The sequence below is a fragment of the Ascaphus truei genome, chromosome 20 (genome assembly GCF_040206685.1).
Source record: "Ascaphus truei isolate aAscTru1 chromosome 20, aAscTru1.hap1, whole genome shotgun sequence".
Taxonomy (NCBI): domain Eukaryota; kingdom Metazoa; phylum Chordata; class Amphibia; order Anura; family Ascaphidae; genus Ascaphus; species Ascaphus truei.
Window position 1 is genome coordinate 18692674 of NC_134502.1, and position 12058 is coordinate 18704731.

The window sequence follows — 12058 nt, forward strand, 5'->3', positions numbered from 1 at the left end:
GACGTCCGCTGCGTCACGCCACGCTGCGAAACGGAAGGCGGAGGAGGGTCGGCAGAAAGGAGGGCGCCCGGCGTATGGAAGTGCCGAGGGGCGGCGTACTTCCACCGCTGTACGTATAGGTGTATTACAGAAGCTTCCGACAGCACGAAAAGTATGGAGAGATGCATGCTGGGTATTACCGCGAGAGACAGGAAAAAGAATGAATGGGTTTGGAAGACAACAAAAGTCCGGGACATCGTCACACAGCGGAAGAAATGAAAATGGCGGTGGGTCGGACCTCTTGCAAGAAGAAATGACCATGGTTGGACCAAGGTGATACTCGACTGGATTCCAAGAGAGATTAAAAGACTTAAATGTAAGATGGGAGAATGAAAAGTTGCCTTGAGCCCTGGTAGAAGGTCAAGCCAACGATCAATATGGGGCACCTATTATACAAACACTAGACAGTATTAGCGAAACAGATGAAAAAACAGTATACGTTGGTAATATTCCAGGGTGATGACACTTTACTTTCTTCTGACCCATTCCCATGTAAAAGCAATTACAGCTAGCCCCTCCGTCCATGGGTGGACCACTTGCTTCCATACACACATTATCTGCATTTTATATTGTATGTATACATAATCTGCATTTCAGATTGTATCGATGTACACACAAATGTTATTTATATATATATATATATATATATATATATATATATATATATATATATATATATATATATAAAATGAAAAGCAGTTGGCACACTGAAAACAGATTATTCACTGATGCTTATCCCATATATGCACATACACAGAGAGATTATACCAGATGGAGATCCAGGAAAAACGAGACAGCCCACAGTCAGGGAAATCCAAAGTTGATGTATTCAGAATACATACATAGGCACTGCAGCCAACGTTTCGGTCATCAGAATGTGACCTTCCTCAGGGACGTCCCTGAGGAAGGTCACATTCTGATGACTGAAATGTTGGATGCAGTGCCTATGTATTTATTCTGAATACATCAACTTTGGATTTCCCTGACTGTGTGCTGTCTCGTTTTTCCTGGATCTCCATCTGGTATAATCTCTCTGTGTGTGTGTGTGTGTGTGTGTATATATGTATATATATATATATATATATATATATATATATATATATATATATATATATATATCCAAAAACAACTTTATTTCATACAGGTATAGCGCTTTTCTTCCAATGGGGCTTAAAGCACATGGTATGCAGTACATAGGATTTTAAACAGACACCATCCTTGGCCAGATGAGCTTACAATCTATGGGGGGGGGGGGGGGGGTTGTGGTGTCCAAGGCACAGGGAGATAAAGTGAGTTGCCCAAGGACACAAGGAGCCGACACCAGGAATTGAACCAGGTTCTCTTGTTGCAAACTCAGCGTCATTGTTTTCATTGTCAGTTACTCACTGAGAAACTCCTTCTCTCTGTACATTATCCATCCATCCAATCATCCATCCATCCAATCATTCATCCATCCAATCATTCATCCATCCAATCACCCATCCATCCATCCATCCAATCATCCATCCATCCAATCATTCATCCATCCAATCATCCATCCATCCAATCATCCATCCATCCATCCATCCAATCATTCATCCATCCACCCAATCATTCATCCATCCATCCATCCAATCATTCATCCATCCAATCATCCATCCATCCAATCATTCATCCAATCATCCATCCATCCAATCTATATGTAACTCTAAATTTCGAGTGTGTGTGTATATATATATAATATGTATATGTATATGTATATGTATATATATATATATATATATATATATATATATATATATATATATATATATATATATATATATATATAAATATATATATATATATATATATATATATATATATATATACACACATACATTTGATATTGTATCACAAATAAAAATAACACATGGGGATACCTTCAAATGTCTCAGCCAGGTCTGCAACTCTGTCTTTCCCCCTTATCGCTTAGCATACAATGTCCCCACTGCAGCCAGGGATTCTGGGTAATGACATATATATAAATGAGCACACAAATGAACACAGGCTGTGTCTTTAATATACACAGGTGTAGCGCCTATATATTAACAGTTTTATAGATAGAGATGAATGTATGTGTGTCTAAAGCCCTCTCCCGCCTTAAACCTTTCTCACTGACAGCCCCGCACCTCTGTACTGTCCTTCCCCTCAATATCAGACTAGCACCCTCTCTATCCACCTTAAAACCCATCTTAAAACACACCTCTTTAACGAAGCCTGAGTAGCTCCGTGGCTGATACTATACACCTTATACATAACCCTTGGCCCCCTGCAGACACACTTACCAGAACGCCCTCCTACTGTCTCTGTAAGTTCCTCCTACTTGCCAATTAGATTGTAAGCTCTTCGGAGCAGGGACTCCTTTTCCTAAATGTCACTTTTATGTCTCGAGTGCTTATTCCCGTTACCGTGTTATATTATTATGCCACGTGTATTACTGCTGTGAAGCCCTATGTACATTAATGGCGCTATATAAATACAGATATACATACATACAATTGTGCAATCATATCTGTATTTTATATCCCGTGTATGTATGTGAGTCCCTTATACGAGCATTACAGTATATACTGTATACATTGAGCTTCTTTTTTTTTGCACATGCGTTTCATACCTAAATATGCACACTTATAAAACAACAGACAGGGAGCGGGTTACAAGGTGTTAAATGACCCAGGGCTTTGCTATGCAACCCCCCCTCAGGCTCACACTTCTGGATAAATAACACCCTGCTGACAGTATACAGCTCTTGATTGCTGTACAAAGACATCTCTTTCCCCCCCCCCCTCTCTCTGGCCCCTCTCATCCCTTCTCAATCCCTCCCTAGTCACAGGTCGTAACAGCAGGAGGGGTGCAGAGCCTGGATTTGGGGAACTGGGCGACTTTAAGGGGGAGTATTAAGGACATATATGTGTGTGTGTATGTGTGTGTGTGTGTGTGTGTGTGTATGTATATATATATATATATATTGTGACAAACGGCTTACTCCGGGGCTCCGTCGTTTGTCCGGGACTGTTTAGAACACGGTCTTTTAGGGTAGGTTAAATGATGAGGCGTCACGTACTGTTCCTTTAAACAGGCTATGCCTGGTTTATTCAGTCCCAGGCACTGAGACTGCCACAGTGCATACAACAGAAAACAGATCAAAACAAAAGCTGCTCACCTGAGCGATAACTTAACTTAGATATCCCTGACTCAGGGTTGGAAGTGGCTTTTCCACTTCCAACATCAAAACACGGTACTTTTGCAGTCTTACACAAATGAACAGAAAGATTGAACCTGTTTGGGGAAGAGGCTTCTCCCCTCTGTAGTTCAGCAGCCTTCCAGCCTCCTGGCTCTTGTGGGGAGACCAGAGCAAACAGGAAATCAGTCTTTCATACCTGATTCCTAATTAGCATGACAGGTGACAGAAATCAGGCAGCAGACAAACTCTGGTCTGGATCTCTCATCCCTCAGTTCCAGCGCTTGCCAAACTGTGGGATGGAGTGTATGTATTATAAGGCTGCACTCCCAGGCCAAACAGGATAGAAACTGTCTAGTATCCTGGGAGCCCTATATACGGAATTTATTACCATCCCCTGGTTTCTGTCACAATATATATACAGTGGTTGACAAATCACCAAAAAATCTCGCCACACAAAAAAATCTACTTGCCACCTAGTACCAAACGTGTGCTGCTTGTGCCAATATTTACTCGCCCGGGGGTTAAATCCACTCGCCCGGGGCGAGCAAATGTATAGGTTTGTCGAACACTGTATATATATATATATATAAAGCAGAAAATAGCCGTGTTAGTTCAGTTGCGATAGTGCAGAATAAATGAGTTCTTCAGTATTAGGTGATACCTTTTTTATTTATCCACACTTTCTCTCCCCCCCAGCATCCCTCCCCCTCCCCACCTTTCTTTGTCACTGTCCTCTGGTTCAAACACTTTTAACACCCTACCTTATCTACAGCACATATCTGGGTTTTTTCCCCCCTCTCTCTACACTGTTTTAGCCATTGAATCCTTTGTATATCAGTATTGCTGCCCTGAAGAAGAGAAGATAACTCTCAAAAGCTTGTCCTATGACATAAATTGTTAGTCCAATAAAAAAGTTATCACCTAATAATGAAGAACTCATTTATTCTGCACTATATATATATATTGTATTGTATGTCTTTATTTATATAGCGCCATTAATGTACATGGCGCTTCACAGTAGTAATACATGTGGTAATCAAATAAATAACAGATAATATAAATAACAGGTCATGGGAATAAGTGCTTTAAACATAAAAGTAACATTAAGGAAGAGGAGTCCCTGCCCCGAGGAGCTTACAGTCTAATTGGTAGGTAGGGAGAACGTACAGAGACAGTAGGAGGGAGTTCTGGTAAGTGCGTCTGCAGGGGGCCAAGCTTTATGTATCATGTGTTCAGAATATCCACAGTGCTATTCATATGCTTCTTTAAGCAAGTGTGTCTTAAGGTGGGTCTTAAAGGTGGATAGAGAGGGTGCTAGTCGGGTACTGAGGGGAAGGGCATTCCAGAGGTGTGGGGCAGTCAGTGAGAAAGGTTTAAGGCGGGAGATGGCTTTAGATACAAAGGGGGTAGAAAGAAGACATCCTTGAGCAGAACGCAAGAGTCGGGATGGTGCATAGCGAGAAATTAGGGCTGAGATGTAAGGAGGGGCAGAAGAGTGTAAAGCTTTAAAAGTGAGGAGAAGAATGGAGTGTGAGATGCGGGATTTGATTGGAAGCCAGGAGAGGGATTTCATGATGGGAGATGCTGAGACAGATCTAGGAAAGAGTGATTCTGGCAGCAGCATTTAGGATAGATTGTAGGGGAGACAGGTGAGAGGCAGGAAGGCCGGACAGCAGGAGGTTACAGTAATCAAGACGGGAGATAATGAGGGCCTGAGTCAGAGTTTTAGCAGTCGAGCAACAGAGGAAAGGGCGTATCTTTGTTATATTGCGGAGGAAAAAGCGACAGGTTTTAGAAATGTTTTGGATGTGAGGGGCGAATGTGAGAGAGGAGTCGTGTGACCCCTAGGCAGCGTGCTTGGGCTACTAGGTGAATGATCGTAGTTCCAACAGTAATGTGGAAGGAGGTAGTAGGGCCAGGTTTGGGAGGAAGTATGAGGAGCTGTTTTAGCCATGTTGAGTTTAAGGCGGCGGAGGGCCATCCAGGATGATATAGCAGAGAGACATTCAGAAACTTTGGTTTGTACAGCAGGTGTAAGATTGGGTGTTGAAAAGTATATTTGTGTGTCGTCAGCATAGAGGTGATATTTAAACCCAAAAGATGTTATTAGGTCACCTAGAGAGAGTGTGTACAGAGAAAAGAGAAGAGGTCCCAGGACAGAGCCCTGGGGTACCCCCACAGGAGGAGGTGTTAGCAGAAGAGACACTGAAAGTACGATGGGAGAGGTAGGATGAGATCCAGGATAGAGCTTTGTTCCGAATACCAAGAGTATGGAGAATATGAAGGAGAAGAGGGTGGTCCACGGTGTCGAATGCTGCAGAGAGGTCGAGTAATATGAGCAGAGTGTAATGACCTCTGTATATATATATATAAGCAGCAGAAGCTATAAAGGATTTAGGAAGGAGAGAGACATTAGGGAGAAGTATCAAATATATATAAATATAACATATGTGATATGTATATATGTGTGTATGAATATATATATATGTATATGTACATTCTATTTATATCTGCGTAGTATATATATTTATGTACAGTACATATATAGTATAGTATAGATATAAATAGAATGTACATAAAACATATATATATATATATATATATATATATATATATATATATATATATATATATATATATTCATACACACAGATATACATATCACATATGTTATATATACTGCTCCCTATAACTCCTCCTATTGCTCCATATAACCCCTCCCTATAACTCCTCCTATTACTCCATAGAACCACTCCCTATAACTCCTCCTATTACTCCATATAAACCGCTCCCTATAACCTCTCCTCAGTGTGTAATGTAGTATATAGCACGCAGACGTCAGTAGTAATGAGATTGAGGTGTGAGTTTGCTGCAGAGTGGGGTCTGTTTCCTGCCAGCTCACAGGATATATAAAATGCCACCTTTCATGTGCTAATTTAGTGCAACAGACACCAGAGGACAAGAGTGTTACCCACGTCTGATCACAATACACACAATCTATTATAGCATCTTTGTATCTCTCTCTCTCTCTCTCTCTCTCTCTGTATATCTCTCTCTTTCACTGTATCTCTCTCTCTCTCTGTATCTCTCTCTCTCTTTCACTGTATCTCTCTCTCTGTATCTCTCTTTCACTGTAATTCTCTCTCTCTGTATCTCTCTCTCTTTCACTGTATCTCTCTCTCTGTATCTCTCTCTCTTTCACTGTATCTCTCTCTCTGTATCTCTCTCTTTCACTGTATCTCTCTCTCTGTATCTCTCTCTTTGTATCTCTCTCTCTCTCTCTCTGTCTGTATCTCTCTCTCTCTCTATCTGTATCTCTCTCTCTCTTTATCTCTCTCTCTTCAATATATTTAGCAAATAAAAAGATCACTTGTGAGCACCTTCACATGTCTTAGGCAGGTCTGCAACCCTGCCTTTCACCATTATTCCCAGCATACAGTGCTTCCACTGCAGCAAGGGATTCTGGGAAATGACATAAATGAGCACACAATGTGTCACCTGGAGATGAGGTTTCTTGATGCCTTTTTCACCCACCATAATTTAAAACGTATATATATAATGGAAGCACAGCCAAATGGTGCCTGCCATTCGCTGATGTTGCAACTGGTCTGTTATGTATGTATATCTTTATTTATATAGCACCATTAATGTACATAGCGCTTCACAGCAGTAATACGCGTGATAATCATATAGATGACAAATAATACAAATAACACATAATTTATCTGATTTAATGCTGACTAACCTTAAAATTCATCCCACACATCATGCATCCCAATAACCTGCACGCATGGCTACTGACCCACACCCACTGTCCCTCCTACCAACCATTGTGGCCAAGCACTGCCATCCTCTGCACTTATTCCCTCACCTGCGGTCTCTGTAAGTCTCCCATCATACCGCTTAGATTGTAAGCTCTTCGGGGCAGTAATTCACTTTCCTGTTGTCTGATTTTGCTGCGCTTAATGTATTATTATAATTCCCTGTACTGTATTCTTTGTGAAGAGCCGAGTACACTTTTGGCGCTACATAAATAAAGATATACATACATACATACATAATGGGGAGAAGCGCTTCAGACGTAAAAGTGACACTTAGGAAAAGCAGTACCTGCCCCGAAGAGCTTGCAATCTAATTGTCATCGGTCTTGGGTATATTTTATCCCCCTGTAACTCATGGAAGCCGGCAAAATTTGATTTTTCAAGCGCTGTCGCGTCACGTGACGGAATCCCGCGACCCCGCCGCCCGGCGAAACATAACGTTTGCCAGTGGCAACGGCGACGGGTGATGTCACCGTCGTGTCGCGTTGCCATCGACAGCACTATAGGCATGGCCTTACAGAATATATATATATATACCGTATATATATATATATATATATATATATATATATATATATGAGATCATTATAATAATATGTTCACAACACACACCTTGTATTCAAATTGCACAGATAGAACGCCCTCCTACTGTCTCTGTACGTTCTTCCTAACAACAAATTAGATTGTAAGCTCTTCGTAGCAGGGACTCCTTTTCCTAAATGTTACTTTTATGTCTGAAGCACTTATTCCCTTTATGTGTTATTTATATTATTTATATGATTGCCACGTGTATTACTGCTGTGAAGCGCTATGTACATTAATGGCGCTATATAAATAAAGATATACATACATACATACAAATACACATACAGACAGACATACAGACATACAGACATGCAGACATGCAACTACAGTACAACACACATCACTGCGAAATGCTCAAAGAACTAGATTGGTCATCACTAGAGTCTAGGCGCAAAGTTCATCTCTCCTGTCTTGCCTTTAAATTCTTTCTGGGCAAGCTACCCAGCCACCTGAACAAGCTCCTCACCCCTCCACATGCAGCACCTATCACCTGAGATCAGACTCCAAAAGACTGTTCATGGTCCCAAGGCTCAACAAAGTATCCGGCCGTTCCTCCTTCTCTTACCGTGCACCCCAAAACTGGAACAACCTATCGGAGACTCTCACATCCACCACCAGTTTAAGTTCTTTCAAATCTAAGGCTGTCTCACACTTTAATCTGGTCTGTAACTGTTTCATACGCCCATAATATTTATTATCTTTAACTGTGCATGCAATGTCCTGTATATAATGTATATCCTGTTCATTTATGTAACTGTACTTGTAACCATGTATTATTTGTCTTAACTCTGTGCCCAGGACATACTTGAAAACGAGAGGTAACTCTCAATGTATTACTTCCTGGTAAAATATTTAATAAATAAAATAATTAAAATTCAGACATGCACATACATACATATATACACAAACATACATACAGACATACATACAACATACAGACATATATACAGGGCGTGCATTGTAAAGTGTATCTGCCCACCCCCCGGGAGTCTCCTCTCTCTGCCGAAAAACCCTGTGTTGTGCTATGAAAATATTTTCTCTCAGCCCTGATAAGGGAAGCAGAGGAATCTGATTCTTCTCTCCCTGCTTCCCCCCACCTCCCCCTGCTCAGCTCTGTGAGATACAAGGGGGGTAGTGGGAGGTGTAATAAATGTTTTGCTTTATCCTCCCCTTCCAACCCCCATTGTAATTCGAGTGTGTGTGAGATGCTGGAAAGATGAAGTCCATTTGCCCCCCCCCCCCCCTCTACACTCTGCCCCCTTGTCTCTCTGTCTATCAGCAGAAAGATACACATTCAGTTTGAAGGAGAGACAGACCGGGGAAAGACCTGAGTCCATATATACCCACTGACACACGCAGCCACAAATATACATACACACGCCTGTACACAGATACACACATACACACGTGCTTCTGTACACATAAATATACACGTTACTTCTAAATCCACACATACAGGACTCCATTCTAACTGCACACACAGGCGTATATACACAGGAGACGAGTGCATACATATAGCCAGATCAATAAATATATATATATATAGCACACACGGTTAGATACTTTTAAATACACACGTGCATGCATACACACACAGTTATTTAGTGTCACACACACAGCTATACACACACACATACACGGTCCCAAACACACGTAGAGTTACACACACACAGGTTTACAAACACACAGAGTTACACATACACAAACATACACAGGGTAACACATACACAGTCACAAACACACATAGGGTTACACACACACACACAGATTTACTAACACACATAGGGTTAGACACACACACACAGGATCACAAACACATAAAGACACACACACACACACACACACACGCGCGCGCGCACACACACACACACACACACACACACACACACACACACACACACACACACACACACACACACACACACTCACACTCACACTCACACTCACACACACACATAGGGTTTCCCAACACACAACGAATCCAGTGGAAAATAAACAGCGGACTTTATACATCTTTGGTGAGTGACATTTCAGATTTTCACGTTTTGTTGTAGTTAGGAAATTAGAAATTGTCTACAGCTAAGAACCAGCCGACTGTAAAACCAATATCCGAGGTTGATATTTATTTTGAAATAAGCATTCGGGTGAAAAAAAAAAAAGAGGGACAGCGAAAGATTTTATATTAGAAAAAAAAATACGATTTTTAGACAGGAAAAGGCAACTGTGTGTGACTGCGTTTAATAACCCCTCACAGCAACAATTCTTATTAGGAATTAGGCTTCAGGGGTCACGTACAGGAGGGCCCCAGTCATGCGGCGGGTTCCGTTCTAAGGACCCGCCGCAAAGCGATTTTCGTTATGTGCGCGACCCTGGACCGGCCCGTTCTGCGGACGTGCGACCCCAGACCGGCCGTTCTGCGCATGCGCAAACATGGCGGCCCCCTTCTCGGTACTGCTGGGGCGCGAAGAAGCGGGGCCTTGCTGTAGTAAATATGGCCCTTAATCCCAAATCCTCACTCTAAGTCCCCAGTCTTCACTGTGGCACGCGCGCCCGGCGGGGGGGGGGGGGGGGCGACTGATGTGGCGGCGGGTGCACAGCGCTGCACCGCGATAGGCGGTCTGAGGGGAGAGGGAAGGTTTGCGACGGGAGGGGGCGTGGCTGTGGGATCGCGGGGGGCGTGGCCATGACGTCCCGCGGCTGGTTTGCCCTTATTGGCTGAACCGCCGGCGGGGGCGTGTCCACGCCTCCGTCGCGGATGCTAATTTCAACTTCCCCTGCCTCCCTGAAAACCTGTCGCGCACCGCTGGGGAAAGGTGGGCGACAAGGTAGGGATTGGGACCGGCCGCATTGGGGGGGCGGGGCTTGATAGCACGCAACGGCGGCAATGCATTTGTTTTGACGCGACGTCGCTGTCGCCGGCGCGCTTATAGTGCCTGGCGATGGCAGCGTGGCGTCGCTCCAAAACAAATACATTGACTCCGTCGCAAGCGCTTATAGTACGTGCGGCGCGACGGAGCGATGGAGAGACCAACATTTTTGAAGCCGGGTAAATTTGATGTGGCGACTGTCTCTAAACCAATCAGAGCGCCGCCCGCCCCCTTGGTGACGTCACTGGGCCTTGTCGCCAGCGACGTCGCTTAAAACTGAAATATAACTTTCGCTAGTGGTGACGGCGACGGGTGACGTCATTGGTCGCGTCAAAGGCACTATAAGCGCAGCCTTATTTAGCAGCCATATTAAAAAGAAAATGGCTGTAATCACAAGCAGATGACTTTGCAGTGTGACATCATGGGCAAGCAGATAACTGTGCAGTGTGACATCATGGGCAAGCAGATAACTGTGCAGTGTGACATCATGGGCAAGCAGATAACTTTGCAGTGTGACATGGGCAAGCAGATAACTGTGCAGTGTGACATCATGGGCAAGCAGATAACTTTGCAGTGTGACATCATGGGCAAGCAGATAACTGTGCAGTGTGACATGGGCAAGCAGATAACTTTGCAGTGTGACATCATGGGCAAGCAGATAACTGTGCAGTGTGACATCATGGGCAAGCAGATAACTTTGCAGTGTGACATCATGGGCAAGCAGATAACTTTGCAGTGTGACATCATGACGGCAAAGAAGATCGCACAAACCAAAAACATGTTTACAAAGTGTATAGTCTGAGCTGGAAATGTGTTGTCGTGCTACACAATGTATTTGTTGTTGTTTTTTAACCATATTCAGATCCCTGTCTGGTGGGAACATCGCTATTTATCGCTGTTTTTTCACCCTCGGTATAGCGCCGACAGTGTGCGTAGGGCTGTACATAGACTTTTTGCAGGCACGGATCCCTGCCGCGGAGAGCTTACACTCTATTTGTGCACAGGGAGATAAAGTGAGTCGTCTAAGGTCACAAGGAGCCAACACTGGGATGTGAGCCAGGCACCCCTGGGAGAGTGTGTGGGAGGGGGAGGGCAGAGAGAGAGGGAAAGAGAGTGTGTGTGGGAGGGGGACAGGGAGAGAGAAATGAAGAGAGAGAGAGGGAGTGTGTGTTGGACGGGAAGAGAGAGATGAAAAGAGTGAGAGAGGGGTTGTGTGTTGGATGGGAAGAGAGAGAGAGAGCGAGATGAAGAGAGTGCGAGGGAAATGTGTGTTGGAGGGGGACAAGGAGAGAGAGAGAAATGAAAAGAGTGAGAGAGAGTATGTGGGAGGGGGACTGAGAGAGATGATAAGAGAGAGAGGGAGTGTGTGTGTTGGATGGGAAGAGAGAGAGAGATGAAAAGAGTGAGAGAGGGAGTGTGTGTTGGACGGGAAGAGAGAGAGAGATGAAAAGAGTGAGAGAGGGAGTGTGTGTTGGAGGGGAACAGAGAGAAAGTTTGTGTGTGGAAGGGGACAGAGAGAACGAGTGTCTGGGAGGGGGACA

General features: G+C 43.6%; 1 protein-coding gene across 1 annotated transcript in view; it reads left to right on the plus strand.

Annotated features, from left to right (window-relative positions):
- Positions 1–9539: 9539 nt before the first annotated feature.
- LPAR2 (lysophosphatidic acid receptor 2) overlaps positions 9540–12058 on the plus strand; it is a 58698-nt gene continuing 56179 nt past the window's right edge. Inside the window, exon 1 of the mRNA XM_075577392.1 lies at positions 9540–9668. The gene's annotated coding sequence lies outside the window, so the exon portion shown is untranslated. The remainder of the gene's footprint in view (positions 9669–12058) is intronic.